At 44.5% G+C, this 17984-nt stretch overlaps 2 pseudogenes; one reads left to right on the top strand and one right to left on the bottom strand.

Moving 5' to 3' along the window:
* Positions 1-2364: 2364 nt before the first annotated feature.
* Positions 2365-7767, top strand: LOC147432359 (uncharacterized; annotated as a pseudogene).
* Positions 7768-11153: 3386 nt separating this feature from the next.
* LOC147432358 (uncharacterized) lies at positions 11154-13212 on the bottom strand (annotated as a pseudogene).
* Between the last annotated feature and the right edge of the window lie 4772 nt (positions 13213-17984).

The following is a 17984-nucleotide window of genomic DNA, read 5'->3' as shown; positions in this document are numbered from 1 at the left end:
TTTGAACAACCTGCACATGTGTCCTGTACCTGTACCTGTACCTGTACCTGTATGTGTAGCAAAAGTGGAGTTGAAAAAATACAACTCCTAAAGCGTAACTCTGATGAAGCTTTTGAATGCACGAACAACTTCGAAAGGGGGGTAAAACCGCAGGACACCTGTTGAAGACGCTCTCGAAATGCTGAATTTGCCGATACCCAAATCGAAAACCTGTTTACACTTTTGAAAGTGCGCGCGTGTGCGGACGCGAAAACGGTAAGCACAAACCCTGTTCTGATACCAGTTGAAGGTGCCGCGGAAATCACATGCGAGTGTAAGTGCGAGAGAGAGAGAGAGAGAGAGAGAGAGAGAGAGAGAGAGAGAGAGAGAGAGAGAGAGAGAGAGAGAGAGAGAGAGAGAGAGAGCTAGCTGTTTTGGGTGGAGCACACATCAATGTTGTCCTATTGCAGCTCCTTATTCTATTGTATTAAAGAATAAGTGTATAATGGTTAAGTTAGTAGATGGGTTAGTAGTACGTGGGATGTCCGGCCAGTTGGCTTGAATCCCAACATGGTCATTCTCCTCTTTCTAGCACACCCTTGCAGTGTGACAACCAGATTGCTATTAGTCTTGCAAAAGACTATGTTCAACATAATAAGTCAAAGCACATTGCTATGCATTATCCGCAAAGGTACCATAATGGTTGAACACTGTCCAAGTGATGAGACGATTGCAAAAATTCTTACCAAAGGCCTCAACGAGTCGCAATTCATTCTCTTGCGCTCGGAGCTTAGAGTTGCTTCGGCCTCACTCTTTCTAGATTAGCTTCTCTGCTATTGTGATAGCTTTGTACATATGGCATTGTAATCATATAGGTATCATACACTATGCACACTCCACACTTGCACATTGTGATCTCTCTGAGTCACTTGTATATTTGTACATAGTACAAAATTCACTTTCACATCATCATTGCTGGTTCATATTTTCACATTGTATAGGGGTTTGGGTTTTTCCCTTGAACTCCCCAAGGGTTTTTTCATCCAAAGCTAAAGACCTTTGTTTGAGTGGGGGTTTTGGAGCTATATATGGCTCACTCTACTCAACTTGATCTCACTTATATATTTGTATGTTGTCCTCAATATGAATTAGTCTTTGAGAGCGTACATGGTGTGTCTCTTGTTTTGTATCTCTCTCTTTCTATCTACATCTCAACAAGACTCAAGTGTTTACTATGTTTGACTTCCTACCTTGTGAGTTCCATTATGTGTTGTTGAACCGTAACAATAATATTTAGCATCCTCCAAAAAAAAGATTCAGGTTAATTAATTTTTTGCATGTTTCTATACATCACCTCAATTTGGACCCAAACACCACACGTGAAACCACCATTAAAAATAAAACCATGTCCGCGGACTTCAGTGAAATAATTTTACAGCCTTTCACCAAGTGTGTGCCATCAATGAAACTCCAAAAGCTCAATTGGAGCTGAGTGAACTGTTGGAGAGGGGTCATGCAAAAAGTCTAGAGCTAACATATTTTAAAGACACCAATGAGACCGTCCTTCCTAGGACTCTGCTGAGTCCATCGCTATTAATATCTGCAAAACACTTTTTACCTGTAAACTTATCCATTTTGTACCCTTGCTATCATTGCATCTCACAGAAATGAATTGTCTGTTGCTCTTGGACAGACATGACGATCAACATCGAAAAAGAACAATCTCACTTCACCGAAGTTATAGTGGATTGCAGACTTTGTTTGCCCTCCCCGTCATCAATAAATGCCAAGATATCTGACATGAAGCGTGATCCAAGCTTTTTGTCACCCATTAAATGGAAGCAATGTACCCCTCCTATATAATAGAGAAGTTGAATAGGCTTCAATGCACGCCCCAAACCTTGTGCAAATCAAAGCTGCTAGTCTTTTAGAATGTCAAAATAGCAATGGTGACTAGCGACTGAGGGAGCTGCAGCAATGACAGGTCCGGTGCGTTAGGGCCTACCACGTTGCAGGCAGTATGATCTCTATTGGACCCATGAGGTAGATAAGCACACCAATGCCAGTTTGCATTCTCCACATTCACAAGCAGTGATTTGTTTTGCATGTGCAACTCTGTTGGAGTTTTCTCCTCACAGCCAAAGAAAGGGAAGAGTAACACATGTGTTGTTAACCGGAGAGTTTGTGGATGTGTCGATGCTTTACGGGCCCCCCATGTGGCGCCCGGATGGTGCACAATGTTTACCCCTACACTATCATCCATCAACACGCATTGTGACAGATCAAGCTATGAGCTGGCAAATGATGGTGGGAATGAATGGTTCTCCCCAATGACAAAGATATTGTGTACTACAACAATCACTGAGAGGAACGGACCACTACGAGATGGTGTTGTGGCTGGAGGTAACTTCATCCTATGTGAAAAACACAAGCGAAAAGGCTGCGTCTACCCAAAAATGCGATTATGAGGTGATAAAAACGCTACTGTCCATTGATTTTTAGCGTGCTCGTACGCTCCTAGCAGGGTCCGAAACAGTGTAGAGGGTTAGGGATGGTGTGGAATCAATGTCAGAGCCCCTAGTGGGCTGAAAACAAAGAAAGTAGTAGTGGAAGTATGGCTGATATCTGATGATCTAAAATTCGGCAAGGCGAGCTGGTGATTTTTAGCGTGCTCGTACGCTCTCGGCAGGGTCCGAAACGGTGTAGAGGGTGTAGGGATGGTGTGGAATCAATGTCAGAGCCCCTAGTGGGCTGAAAACAAAGAAATTAGCAGTGGAAGTATGGCTCATATATGATGATCTAAAATTCGGCAAGGCGAGCTGGTGTGGAAGGCAAGATTTAGGATTGAAAAGCTGAGTGCTGCCTTCTTGTTGCAAAAACGATACAGTTCTCCAAAAACACAACTCCCTAAGTCCATGTATATGCTCTTGTGTAAGAAAGTGGTTTGACGTGTTGACTCGTCAAGTGGTAAGTGTCTGTCCACCCAAGATGGTGGTGTTTTCTCCATGCGTATGGCCATATCTCATGTGCACTCCTTTGATGAGTGCGTAGGCGTGTCCATAGCAAACACACTGCAGGATTATGGAGAATTACCATCGTGATGTAGATGTGATGCGGTTGGAAAGTAAGAGAACTAGGAAGGAACTTGAAAGGAAGAAAGCGATGTTGGAGGACGAGCTCCGCCAACAAAAGGAGGGGATAACCTGGCTTTTTGAGAAGGTTGCTATGATGCAGGATAAGTGGGCCACTGAGTTAGCGATTGTGAAAGAAGATAGAAATGCTGACGCATCGAGTGAAGAAGAAACGGAAGAGGAAGTTGTTTTGTTTTGCGAGGATGAAATAGATGAGGAACAAATGACAAGGAAACTCGAAGGGCTGATGCCCAAGGCTGGGTTAAATGGGGTTTTTGAGCTGTTGGAAGAAGAGAATAGCCTAGGAGAGAGTGCGAGAGAGACAAGACTCATGACAAATTGAGTAATAGCCAATGGGGAGGGAGGGGTGATGTGATGAGAAGACTTAAGAGTCTTGACTCTTCTACCACTCTACTTAGCCTTAGCTACACTATTTGATAGAGAGACTGATAAAAGATACTTAGTTCTCTCTCTCTTTCTCTCTCGTGTCTCAAATTTAGGAGGCAACTATGCCCAGACAGAGGGTGCTTGCATGATAGAGTATACTAGGATGCGGGAGTGCCAACATCAATGCAAGAAAACAAGGCCAGCAAAGACAAAGCATTCTCATGGACACAATCTGAGAACTCTTTAGAAAACTGGCTACATGATTTTGATATGGACGTGATGTTTTCAACCAAAAAGAATGTACTGAGTGACTGAGTGCCTTGGCTCGACAAGGTGCAGCTATTTATTCTCACGGTAATGCCAAAGCTCATTCAAGGGAAAAGGGAGCTTATCCAGAGCTGCAAGGGTAGCATATGGACATGGAGGCATTATCACTATCAATCTATGACGAATTTTGGATACATGTGCAGATATCATGCAAGATATGCCCTCCTCTCCTTCGTCGCTGCCAACGTCGACACATGATCTTCATATGCATGGTGAAGAGTGCAGAATAGAGAGTTTTTTACGTTCTGCTGCCGCTACACTTTCTCACTTGGTGAGGCAGAATAGTGCCGCAGACACAAAAACCAGACATTGCAGTTCTATCATGTATTCAAAGTTGAAGACCCCTGCTATTGCATGTCAGGTCCTTGTTGTCATACATCAGAAAAGGCTCACATACATTCATTATCAATCGATTTCTCTCAGCTCTAATAGCGGCTTGTTCTGTGAGCTTATGTGCAAAGAGCTATGCCACATCTTTCTCTAGCTGCCCGTGACCCAATTCCAGAATACCCTGCAAATAGTACATGTTCCAGCCCATTGATCTCCTACGAGAAACCTATGATCATGAGGACCTCATAACGTGTGTCATGTCTTTAAAGAACCTTCTTGCTGTTGTACTCACAGAACAACAACCCACACCTCAATTTGTCAAATATTGGCACACACTCTTGGACAATGCCCTACTCTTAGGCCTGCAATTGGATGCCAACCTCCAATCCATGTTACTACTTGCTGCCATACCCTACTCCTGGCGACCTTTCATTACAACCCAAGCCTCAGTAGTTGGCCTCACCATTGAGATGTTAATTGCCCACATACTCCAGGAGGACACCATGCATAGCAGCACGACCTCCTCACCGGTGGCAAACACTCCATGTGCCCAATAAGTGCAATGTTTTTTTGGATGACAAAATTGGAGGCCCTTTCGTAGAACCGAAGGCATCTAAATAAGCGGAAGAAAAGAGGAGTGCGAATGCATCGTGTGGGGATGAGATGAGAGGATATGAGGATCAGTTTGTTGAGGTTGAAATAAAGGAACAGTATTTGGCCGAGAAATTGAATGCGATGTTCCCGAGCGAAGGGACTATTCTTGATGACGGTGGTAATACGGATGTGGATACTTGTGGTAACTCTTATGCTTCCTAGGATGAGGAATTGATGGCTTTCGAGGCAAATGTGCTTCATGAAGATTGCTCGAATGAGAGCCATATTGATGAGTGCTCGACTGGCCCTGTTCCCCCTCTTTACCATTGTGCTTGGGATGTGCAAGAATGCATGGGGATGTTGAACTCGAAAAAGACTGACATGCATCGTGTAGTGGAATTGAATGAGGAAGTCTTAGAGGAGCATCAGGTGGGCCCTGACAAATCCCACCCCTCACATGATTGGGGGAACACAAGTGTATGCGTATATGTATGAATCAAAAACCGAGGACTGGCTGGTGCCCGGTGCGGAAACAACGGGTGTGATGGAACTGTGGGAAGATATGACTGAGCGGGATGTAAGACCAGAGATGGTGGTGCGCTTCTAGGCCGTGAGACAGGTTTGTTATCCTTGGAAGAGGGGATGCTCCCCGAGTCGGCTGAAAGACTTGAAACCTTGTTAACCAGGTCCGAACTAGGTGTGAGACTAGATGCAAGAGAAAAAGTGGGGACCCGGGTCAAGTTACCTGATCCTAATCAAAGCAAGAAAGAGCATTTGGAACCACTAGGCAAGATGCCAGATGATTATGGTACTCGGAATGAGCATGAGGTTGAGCCCTATTCAGCCCTAGAGTTGAGGAAGGAACAACAGAGGAACCATGAATTTTTCTTGTACTACATGGAGGGTTACGAGATCAAACAACTGATGGTCGTTAAAAGAGGGTTACACATGCCGGAAGAGGCAGTTCGGGCGATGTATTGCGAAGGGGAGCTGTTTGATGCGGACCCATCGAGTCAAGTGACGCTTGTTTTGGGAAATGTTGGGAGTTCAGTTCGAGGTAAAGCGTTACCAGATAGAGTATGTGTGGGATTGACAAACACGGTATCGAGGGCATCGATGCAAGTGGTCATGAATGGAGTCAAGATAGCGGACGGGCGAGTACTGGGGTAGAGACAACCCTATTAAGGATCGATGTACGCGAGGATGTACTGACGTTTGGCAAAGGAAGTCTGAGCGTTGGAATGGTAACTCCTCGAGGACGGTTATGCGGGAAGGACAAAGGGCAAGGTGGCCTCGAATGGGACCCAGGAGAAGGTACCCAATGCTGGGATGCATTCAAATATGGAATGACCCGCATGTACGGAAGTGCAGAGATAACAACACAGTGGAACTTGCTTAGTCGATGCAAGGCGAAGACAGCGGGATTAGAGTTGTGTTCTGGTCTTAGAAGACGCATTGCAGGAAGATGTAGATTACACCTAATGGATCAGCAGGGGTTCATCTGAATGCAGGCTTCAGATGGCCGTTGGATTCCCTAACGATGGGGCAAATTACAAGAGGATGCGAGATGGGTTAGGTGTGCTCGACACAAGACCAGGCGTACCAGGCAGCAAGGGACACATTTGGATGGTCAGCAATGTACCGCCACGGAGATAAGAAGATTAGTATATTCTGCTGAGGAGAGTAGGGGACCGTATACTGCTGAATCCCCTCAGTTTTGCAAAAACCTTGAAACTCCTTAGAGATGTACTCTCTTCCATTTTCAAAGCGGAGAAATTAGACAGGAATATCGAGTTGACGGAAGGCAAAGATACAATAATCTTTGAAGTAGGCGAACACTTGAGACTTTTGATTCTAGAAGTACATTGTGTTGTATCTACAAAAGTTATCAACACCGCTCGATGGGAGATTAAGACAATGAACACGAGGCTCGACTAAGCCCAAGAGAGAATCTATGTGTGGATCTATAGTGGCCGGCACACTAGAAACCAATCCAAAAACTCTGATAAGGAGCGAGGGTATATCCTCCTCGTATCGATGAGCCAACACGGCTATAAGAACCGCAAGATATAAGATAGGAGCACTTCGGCTCGCACATAAACCAAGTACGATGAGAATAGGGACCCAGTCCAGCCCGCAAGCCAGTACCCGGCCACAAACGCAATGAGAAGCACTAGCTCACTCTGGCTCGACTGAGAGCAGGTGGCCTTACCCACAAACCCTACTGGGTATATGATTCCACAACCAGACGGAGATGCATTCAGGAGCCTTTAGCTCATGGACTCCTCAACGACATACATACCACGGGGAGTGTCAACCCTGATCAAAAAGCCTCATGCATACATTCAGATTCCAAGAAACAAAAGCCAGTGCTGGTTTAGCTGAGACCAGGCGGAATCCACAACACATCCCCTTGTGGGCAATATGAATCAAGGCGACGGTACGCAAATAGATACCCCTCAGTCTGCCAACAACCTATTCTTCCTCAGCACTCAAAAACCTCCACTTGCTCGGACTTGGCTAGATGTTATGATGATTCCACCTGTTTCTCAATGCAATGGTTCTATGCTCTACAAAGTTTCAGTGCTGATTTCTTTGCAGCAGAAGGAAATTCAGCTTTGGATTTGGCTGGAGATAAGAAGATTAGTATATTGTGCGACATTGTAGGTGAAGTTTTGGAAGCAACATCCGTCAATTATGTTCAACTAGATGCCAACAATCACAATCATAACCTAAGAAGCATGGCCACTGTTGCTATCAAAGACATTGGGAAAGCTATAGCTATAGAACGTCTTGACAATGAATATAAGCTTGGATTATGTGATCTCATAATGTCAAAACAACATATACTCATGCTGATGCTAATGTCCTTGATGAAGGTAACACGTCTATTTCTCTCATGAACTTCTGCTCAGACACAAAGTCAGGCTTGTTTTAGCTTAAAAGAGGTTCTGGACACATGATATCTACTCTTGAGGAGCTACTAGAAGCTCCTTTAATAGATTATGAGAAGCAGTGAGAAGAGAACATACTCAAAAATCGCCATTTGATGCAAAATCTTGGACTGACATCCTCAGTCTCATCAGAACCAATGGAGAGCTTTCACACTCATGCATGAAGCCTAGGGGGAAGGCAATCGTCTGTTTGTTGGCTATGCTGACAGATTTGGAGTGAAGGCCTATAGATCAACATTTTGCCTAGTACCACATGCCTTCAAGATACAATTGCAAGTGATTGCATCTGGAGAGTTGACCTTGCTTTGCGATCCCAAAGAATCTTGCATAACACAGAAGATTACATCTGGAGAGACACCCTCATTTCGCATCCACCAAAAAAGCCCGGCACCTTAGCGCTGCGCCTATCAAGCAAATAGCGCAATCAGTGCAATTGCTAAAAATGCTTACAGTTTACTGGCCCTGTCTCTGTTGGGAAAATCCCACAATCAGTGTGCATTCCACTAGAGGACATTCGAGACTTTTCTGTATGAGCATCTTGCGTAACACAGATGATTACATCTGGAGAGACACCCTCATTTTGCATCCATGAAAACATCCCAGCACCTTAGCGCTGCGCCTATTGGGAAAATAGCACAATCAATGCAATGGACTAAAAATGCTTAGAGTTTGTTGGCCTTGCCCCTGTTGGGAAAATCACACAATCAATGTGCATTCCAATACAGGACATCCCAGACACGAAGTGCTTCAAGCAATCATGTGGTTCCTTCTGAAGTACACCACATTTCAGCATTTGTGTAGTGCCATGTGCCTTGAAAACTGCAAGCATAGGTGATTGCATCTGGAGAGATCCCTTACTTTATATTCACTAAAAACAGCCCAATGCTAGTTGGCCCTTCTCCTATCAGAAAAATTTTGCAATCAGTGCATTGCAAGAATGACCTCTTGGATACAAAGCTTCTCAAGCACTTTTTGTGCATTCTGAGAGAATACACCAGTGTAGACCAAGGAATTCCCAAACACGGTCTCTTTTTCCAACAATCCCTAGCAAACTATATGGAGAGAGATTGTCACTTTGCATCTGCCAAAAACAATCAAGAGCTTCTTGGCTCCTGTCTAGATTGGGCATATCGCATGATTAGTATTTTGCAAGGGACACCCTTCCCGAGAGATTTTAGAACATGAATCTATGACCAACAATCCCTAGCAAACTATATGGAGAGAGACCGTCACTTTGCATCTGCCAAAAACAATCAAGAGCTTCTTGGCTCCTACCTGGATTGGGCATATCTCATGATTAGCGTGTTGCAAGGGACACCCTTCCCGAGAGATTTCAGAACATGAATCTATGACCATTCCAAAAAGATACTACAAACAAAATAAGAAAGCAGCTGGCAATGAGCAGTTTGGAAAAGAAGACATCCTCTAATTTGACCCAAACCACTTTCAAAAATAGTTTGATTGATCTCAACTTTTTGCACCATTTGCACACTCCAATAGCAGAGTAGTTTCTTCCAAGCATGGCTGTTGGGTTTCAAGCCCAAGTCGTCATAACCCGTGGGAAATGGCTTTTGTAGCCATGCAGTTACAAGTGTACTTGCAGTTTAGTTTTGCATGGCAATTGCATGGAAGGTCCAAACCTATATATGTATCTCAAGGCTTAATACTAATACAAGCGTTATTTTTACTGTGTCGAATTCTCCTCTCTCTCTCTCTCTCTCTCTCTCTCTCTCTCTCTCTCTCTCTCTCTCTCTCTCTCTCTCTCTCGCTCGTTCAATGTCGCTTTTGCACCTTCTTTCTCGCCATGGCTTGCTGCAGGTGGTATCCTCCATAGCATGTGCCCAACAACTGGTATCAGAGCGTGTACGTGTTGCTGGGACCACCTCCCAAGACGCTGTGGGCAGGGGCATCAACACAAGCGACAGTTGTTCCTAGGCGGCACCACACGTAGGCAGGTAGAGCCATAGATGGTCTAACATCTGAAAACGTTGCTAGCAGGTGGGTGTTGAAGTCCATCTTACTTGCATCTCAAAAGGCCACTGTGTGGCGGAGCCCAGGTGGGCATCTCAAGACGCTCAGTGTGACTGATCTTTGGTGGGCAGAAGCACTTCAGCATATCAAAATGATGCCCTAAGCAAGGGACGTTGTCACAGGCAAAGAGAACTGCATCTCAAAACGCTGTCCATAGCGCAGGGCAAATTGGGAGTTTCAGCAGCATATCAAAACGCTGCAGAGAGAGAGAAAAAAAACTGCTAGTGGGCAATAATTCCAGCATATCAAAACGCTGTTGTGTGCAGAGAGCCAGTGGGTGAGATTTTCAAATCGATACAGGAGGTTGTATTGGCACAAGTGAAGGTAAACAAGCTTTTATCCATCAACTCTCAAACAAGTATTACGCTCTTGAATATTGCAGGCCTCCCAAGGTTTCTAATACTCTTAAATATGATTGAGGTCTTGAGAGGTGATCATGTTGAGAACTCTCCGTGTATCTTGCAAATGTAAGAACAGAAGCTATGCAATCTACCTTGCAAAATTGACAAGCTAGATCTTACCACAGAAATGGTAAACAATTATCAACGTAATTATCCCCTTGGAGTCCAGATACCCATTCTTAAGGGAGATGAAAACCGCCCAAATTGAAAGTTTTGCTACAACAAGTTTGTCAACCAACACATGCAATGTCCACAAACTATTTTTATATGTTCAATGTCATAGATCTCTTATGTTTTGTCCTTTGTCAACACAATTATGTTTTTCAATCAAAGCCTCTTTTACCTTATTTGTGGTCAGTCATGCCATGTCAAAAGTACGTCAAAATTTGTACGGGTTATAGACACTGCCACAAAGATAAGTGGTAAGACCTCCCAATTTTTATCAGTTCTGAGCCCATTTTTGTTGCACTCTCATGAGGTTACTGGGTACACCATAAACCCAAGGTTTGATAGTGAACCAAAAACTCCATTTTTGGTAGCTAATTTTTTGACCTACACCCTATCTGTTCAAGGGGGGGTTAGTGACCTAGCACCACGTTAAGGATACACCAGAAATCCTTGGTTGTGAGAAAACCTAAAACTCACGGTTGACAAGTATACCAAAAACTCGAGGTATCATGAGTTGCTTGTCCAGTTCGGGCTTGAGGGGGGGATTGTTGGGTTTCAAGCCCAAGTCGTCATAACCCGTGGGAAATGGCTTTTGTAGCCATGCAGTTACAAGTGTACTTGCAGTTCAGTTTTGCATGGCAATTGCATGGAAGGTCCAAATCTATATATGTATCTCAAGGCTTAATACTAATACAAGCGTTATTTTTACTGTGTCGAATTCTCCTTTCTCTCTCTTGCTCGTTCAATCTCGCTTTTGCACCTTCTTTCTCGCCATGGCTTGCTGTAGGTGGTATCCTCCATAGCATGTGCCCAACAATGGCATGCAAAAAATTGTCACCATAAGTGCTTCCTTATGCTATGTAAGCCTCAGGTGCATACATAGCATAAGGAGGCACTATACACTGAACACGGGCTTCACAAGAGCCCAAGAGCAAACTAGGGCCGGGTGCAGCCCCCAACTGGGATGGCTTGCGGCTCCAACTGGCCCACTCAGGGCTGTGACTGCCACCTGCACACAGCCCCCACTGTGGGACTGCTCAATCTTTGCACTCGCAACCTGTGACAACAAGGACGCAACCCCACTGTAGGCTGCCCCGAGACCTGTACCTGTGTATGAATCAACCCAGTTTTTATCATTTGTGCGTGTCGCATTCCTTACGCTGCTTATCACTTGCGTGCCTTGCTCGTGACTACCAAGCCCTTCGAGCACCAACCGTATCAAGAAAGCTACAATCATCAGTGTGCCCACTCTACCTAATTGGGGGTCCCATGCCCTATTTTGCATCTTCCAAAGTCGATCACTCTGATTGTTTATGCGTCTTCCTGCCCCAGACAGTCTACTCACTGTCCTGTGTCTAGTCTCATTCTGGTTCAACATAACCTAACTTGCTGCCTGGCTGTGCCCGCCAGCTGATATATACCAGTCCGTGTGATTATCAGGCCCCTCGATTCGTGTTTATCTTGCTCATCTCCTGTTTGTGTAGCATGTTTTTTCCTAGGGGGAATCCATCGGCCATCTGTAGCCTGCATTCGAGTCATTACCTTCTGATTCATTAGGAGCAATACTGGTCTTTTTACCTCCCGTTTATCAAGACGGAAAAACGACCCTAATCCTTTTGGCTTAGCCTTGCACCGGCCAAGTGCATTCCCTCGTGCTATTATCTCTGATCCTCCACGCATGCATGTTGTTCCATAATCGAACGCACCCCAGTATTGGGCATCTTCTCTGGGGTCCCATATGAAGTCACTGGGCGCATTCACCTTCCCTATCAATTGAGTTCGAGGGTCAGTAATCATGGCGATGAGACCTCTGTTGTCCTTCCCTTCATGCCCACCAACGGCTTTGCATGTCTTCACCATCAACGGGTCCTTTTTGGCTCCATTGACTAACCAGTTAGGGGACTCATTAGTCCAGCAATCAGGCTACCTTGGCCAGCTTCCGTGACTTCGATCGGTGCCCATTTCAATCAGTACCACAATGTCTCCGCTCAAGGTGCAACAAACAGTTTCCCCACAGTCAGCATTCCTAGTCAGGTGGGTCTGAGACCCCCATCTTTCCATGCCAGCCTCAGTGATGCACCCACTGAGCATTAGTACCCAGTACAAGAAAACAAGCATAGTAATCGTTCCAGGTTCGATATTCCAAAACCCCCACGCCCTTACATTTTTGAGAAAAAATTCGGCTCAAATTCTGTTAAAGTTCCCGTATCTCGCTTGACTCTCTAATCCGGACTACGGTAGTCAATGCTATCTGGGCTAGTAATAATGTCGCACGTTGTCTCGCAAGACACCTCAAGAGAGTGGGCATCCAGCCCTCTAAAAGCATCATTTCTGGCCCATCCGACCAGGCTCGGAGACTCCAATTGCACTCAACCAAGCTTCGCGCGTCTCTAGCCAACGGGTCCCTCATCGAGGGTACCATAGTGGAGAAATGGCTATTCGTGTCCTCTTCAGTTCCGTATAGGTTCGTCCCTGATAGGGACTACTTCTTCCAACCGACTTGTATCCTTATGGAGAATGACCTCTGTGGATCTGCCCCACATAGCTTAGGTCCTGCAAACAACCCACAAGACCGCTTCGAAAACATTCTCCGTCGAATATCCATAACCCCAGCTGAGGTACGATCACTGTGCATTACTGTTAGGTCATGCCCCCAATCTTGTCCTGCTGTTTTTTGCACATGAATGTCCATTCGCATCAGAATCACACCCATCACCTCTAGTAACTCACTGCTCATTCCACCCGAATGCGGGGAATTTGACCACCCTTTCCAAGCATCCCCACAACTCTCTTTACCACACGTCCCCAAGCCAGTTTGCTCATAGCTGGCATTCCTGCATCCTCGACCATCCTCGGGTCAAGGCTACTCGTACTTGTACTATAAATACCATCGGCGGATGGGTTCGACATCAAGCACGTCCCCCGCCTCAGCGACATACGATTTATACGCGTATCAACTGGCCTGCATCCCTTACATTCAGGTCACATCCTAGCATCACGACATCCATGCAACGCCCTAGGTTCACCGTCTCATCCTGACTTGACGGGCTGCCCAACCTCAACTCCTCGCATGCCCGAGGATCAATGCCAATGATCTCCACAGCGCCGTTCTCAGGCACAAAGGAGGCAGCCGGCTGAGTTCACCTCGTGCTGCATATTTTGCCCTTTCCCCATCACGTGGGAAGTAGGAGGCAGCATGGTCTACCTGGTGTTTCTCTTCCGCCTCTTCATGCATTTCATTGCTGCCCATTTCGTATGGCCCGTTGGCCACCAACAAATTCCCAAAGCCTGGTTTACTAGGAATACCGCAAAATTTCACATCCACCCTACTAGCGTCACCGGAGGCCTCATCCAACCTTACATCTTGCCAATTTCCATGTTCTGGCACAAGCATCAGTCCTGCCAGCACTTGCTTTGCCCCGTCATGCGGGGAATACACGTCAACCCGATCCACTTGGATTCCTCTTCGCTTACTTCACTGGTACAATACTCACCATTTAAGTACAGCTCGTAGGCCAACAACTCCCCATCCAATAGGGCATGACTAGCACCACTTCCGGTTTCTTGCATCTCTTCTTCCCTAAAATAGGCATTAGCGTAGCCAAGGAACATTGCATCCAACTTGCTCACCAATTCTTCCTCGCCATTTCTTCCTCATAACACTTATCCACCATACTTCCTTATCCTTCGTCCACACACAAAGCATCCGTACTCATCTCACGAGAGAGAGAGAGAGAGAGAGAGAGAGAGAGAGAGAGAGAGAGAGAGAGAGAGAGAGAGAGAGAGAGAGAGAGAGAGAGAGAGAGAGAGAGAGAGAGAGAGAGAGAGAGAGAGAGAGAGATAATTGTACCTGCCTTTACTTCGGAGCAGAATAGATTGCGAGAAGAGCAGGTTCAATAAAGCAGAAGAAACTGACGTCGGGTGCAAAGAAAGAGTGAGAAAGTGGGAGAAAGAAAAGTCGTGATCTAAAGTCATGATCTCATTTGTGTCTTTTCGCTAACGTGGCATAGCTCTCCTTTCAGCTTTCAAAAAATAGTCTTTGGGCTAACTGCCCTAAAAAGTTTGCAAGTTGTTGGAAATTTGCAAACCAAGGGCTCACGTGAACTAAGGTTCTAGAATAAGGTACACTTGGCTGAGGACTACTACTGCTTGACTATGCCTACCCCTCTCTTGCTCATGGCATCCTTATCCCTATTGTTCTCTTGCTTTCTTGTCTATCTATTTGTTGCATTTATAAAAATGCAACAATCTTGAAGCATGATTCTATGTCTAACATGGAAAATGCTCGGTCCAACTTGTGTGGCTTAAATTTCATGTGTAGCTCCTTTCATGGCACATGTGCTTGGAAGGTTGAAAGCCCGTCGAAGGTAGATCTGTACACACATTTATAGGTAAGTATTATTACTATCATGCAAAATGAAAATTGCTTCCTTTGAGTGATCCACATATGGAGCTCACAAAGGTGATGCAAGGGGTTCCTACTAGGAGCAAAAAGTTTCTTAAGTACATTAAAGCTTACAATAATGCATTGGCTTTTGAATCTTTGGATACTCTTATTGATGAGCATCTTTCGGTGCTCTTCTTGATGAGCATTTTAAATGGAGGAGAGGTTTATATACCTTTTAATTTCATGGCATCGTTTCGGCCATAATATAAGATCCATGATACCTAGGAAAGATTAGACCAGTCCCTCGCCAAGTTGTTGTGCTAAAAACCATTCCCAATGCTTTCCTCTTGGTTGTGGAGTACCCTTGTTCAACTATACTGAATCAGTGATTGGCGAAGTAGATTGGGTAGTTCATATTCTCATCAGGGTGGGCTAATATAGCTCCCATTTCCATTCCAAACACATCCACATGTACGTGGAAGATGACATGTCAGTCTGGTTGACAAAGGATTGGCTTCGTGTTGCGGCTTCTTGTTGATCGCATCCTTCAAGCACTAAGAACTGGCACTCATGGAAAGAAAGAGCTTTCATTGCAAATATGTGAATGAATCGCCATAAAAAGTCTAAATACCCTAGGAATAAACTCAATTCAGATGCATTCGTCAGTGCTCTAGCTTATTGAGCACACTTAATCTTATCTTTCACCATCTCAATACCATATCTAGAGATGATGTGTCCTAGAAGTTGGCCTTTCTAAACTCTGAAACCCAAATTCTCTTCTCCTTGCATCTCTCAAAAACCATTTCAAGAAAGAAATGCGTTTCTGTAATTGAAAAATTTGTAAAATCATCCGTAAAGATAGCCAAGAACTTATGTAGAAACTCATTGAAGATCTCCATCGCATATATTTGAAAAGTGACTGGAGCAAATGCCATTACCAGATACATAAATGCTCCCCATTCAGTGATGGAAGTTGTCTTTGCCGATCTTTTGGTGCAATTTTGAGCTGATTGTAGCCACTATAGCCATCCATGAAGCTATACATTTCGTGGCTAGCTATCTCATCCAACAACATGTATGTGAATGGGAGTGGGAATGGGTCCTATTGTCTGAGCATTGAGTCTTCTATAATCCACACTCACTTTCAGCTAATTCCCATTCTTCTTAGGTACCACCACAATAAAAAATAACCAGTAAGTGCTTTCCCCCTATGTTATGAATCCAGCTTTGAGAACATTATCAATCTTTTCTTTGACCTTCTTAGCATAATATTGGGATTCATTCTATATCTTTGTAGCCTCACTGGTCTTGTATCTGGCTTCAATGGTATTCAATGATGTCATACTTTTGGAGCCACACCCTTCAAATTAATGTGTTCCCATGCAAAGACGTCTTGATACTTCTAAAATAATGCCTTTCCCTTTTCTTGGCTTCAGATGCTTGTTGATATTGACCATTATAGGATTTTCCGATCATCTAGGAGTAGCCAATAGGGACCACCTCCTTTTCTTTTAGCTAGTGACTCGACTTCTTTTTCAATTATAATACCAAATGCATATTCATTGAATGAATCTCCTAACTGTGTGAGTCCTAGTTCCATCTCTATCCTTTCAGCAACTCAGTCTAGATGTATAAAGTCGCTAGAGTCGTACATTGCAAACTTACCTTGGTCGCGCAACCTTGAGAGTACTACCACTCCTCCTCAGTCACTTCTTCACAGCACTGTTGTGCGCTTTTCAATTGGTTGTGCAACCATCTTAAGCTCATGAATGTTGGTAAGCTCTCCAGACCTGCCAAATAATGCATCGGCGGTCATCTTCCCCATCTCCAATTAATTCATGCCCTTTGTCGCTCTTGCTTTGCATCCTCGTACTGTGAAATCCACTTTTGCATAACTGGATTGTGAAGCATGCAAAATTGGTTGATTTTAGCCTCTAGATCTTTCGTCATCTTCTTCTCAACACCGAGATTGCACATGACAATCCCAGATATGTACTCATCATCTATGGTTTGCCATAGCGTGTCCTGGGCTTTATCCAATCCGTCTAGCCACTCTCCAATGTAAACTAGGGACTTTGATACCACATATCCCTTGAGCATTTTCATGAAACGTTCTAAAAAGAACATCCATCTAGAATGTACTGTGCTAGCTATTTCCACCTCATCAACTATGTGAACAAGAAGATGCACGTGAATGGTTAGCATGGTAGTAGGAAAGTGTTTCTCAAACATGGACACAACCTCTGTAGCATTTAGTTTGGCAAATGGTATGGATTCTACATTGATCTCCTTTTTGTGAGATCCATTGCACCAACTTCGCAAGTTTGTAGCTTGTGTTACGGACGTCAAGAGACAAACATCCCTCAATGGACACCGGTAAAATAAACTGCAAAACACGTCTAGCAATGATATTAAAGTCCACACGCGAATTTTTAACACAAGAATCCCACTATGATATTTTCCACTTCAAATATACCTAATACATTTTATGCCAGTCTCGTGTGACTTCAAACCGGTAAGCTTTCCTTCTTTAGTGAAACACGTTCGGAGCGAGTGCATTATGACAGTGGGGGTCCGTATAGATTGAATGGTCTCTTTTACTTTGCGTTCTTGGGCTCCTGTCAAAATCCATGGCGCTTTAGGGAGTTTTATCGATCCATTGAATGCTGTTTGCGGCCAATATTGCTCCATTCGATCCACATTTCTAAGGTCAACCCTGGCTCCCCAAGTATCTTTCTTGCCGGTCATATGGTCCCACAGTAGATTACCCACATTCTTGAATATGCCGTGCATTGGATCGAGCAAGTGATTGATCATGAGTCTAGGTCAATATGGTAACTCATACCATAGAGAGAGTCTCTTCATCTCTGGGGGAAAACCATCATCATACATCTCCTTCTGCTATAACCATGCTTGTGCAGACATCCTTGGTGGCTCTCTTTCCAGCAATCCGTCGTGTAACACATGATTCTCTCGAAGATACGCTTGATGACCTTCGTGGATTTTCTTCTTCAATGAGGGCGCCCAGCGTGCATTAAGTCTAGGTCCACATGTGGCACATGCTCTGTATCTGCTTGTTTGAAGCCCTGCAATATGTATAAACATGACAATAGATAAGCTTGAGAAAAAGCAAGATTTATCGTGTTTGAGTTTGAGTGTAAATCACCTTAGAATTATGTTAGTCTGGGATAGTCATGCACGGTCCACATTAGAATGCCTCTGATAAAGCATTCGGTCGACCTATGTATCAGCTCATATCCACCACTTCTATGCCAATCCACAATTGTTGTAGCTC

Source organism: Adiantum capillus-veneris, chromosome 20 (genome assembly GCF_014529385.1).
Source record: "Adiantum capillus-veneris isolate H3 chromosome 20, ASM1452938v2, whole genome shotgun sequence".
Taxonomy (NCBI): Eukaryota; Viridiplantae; Streptophyta; class Polypodiopsida; order Polypodiales; family Pteridaceae; genus Adiantum; species Adiantum capillus-veneris.
The sequence above is the reverse complement of the archived record's forward strand: the minus strand, read 5'-3'. Positions and strand labels throughout refer to the sequence as shown.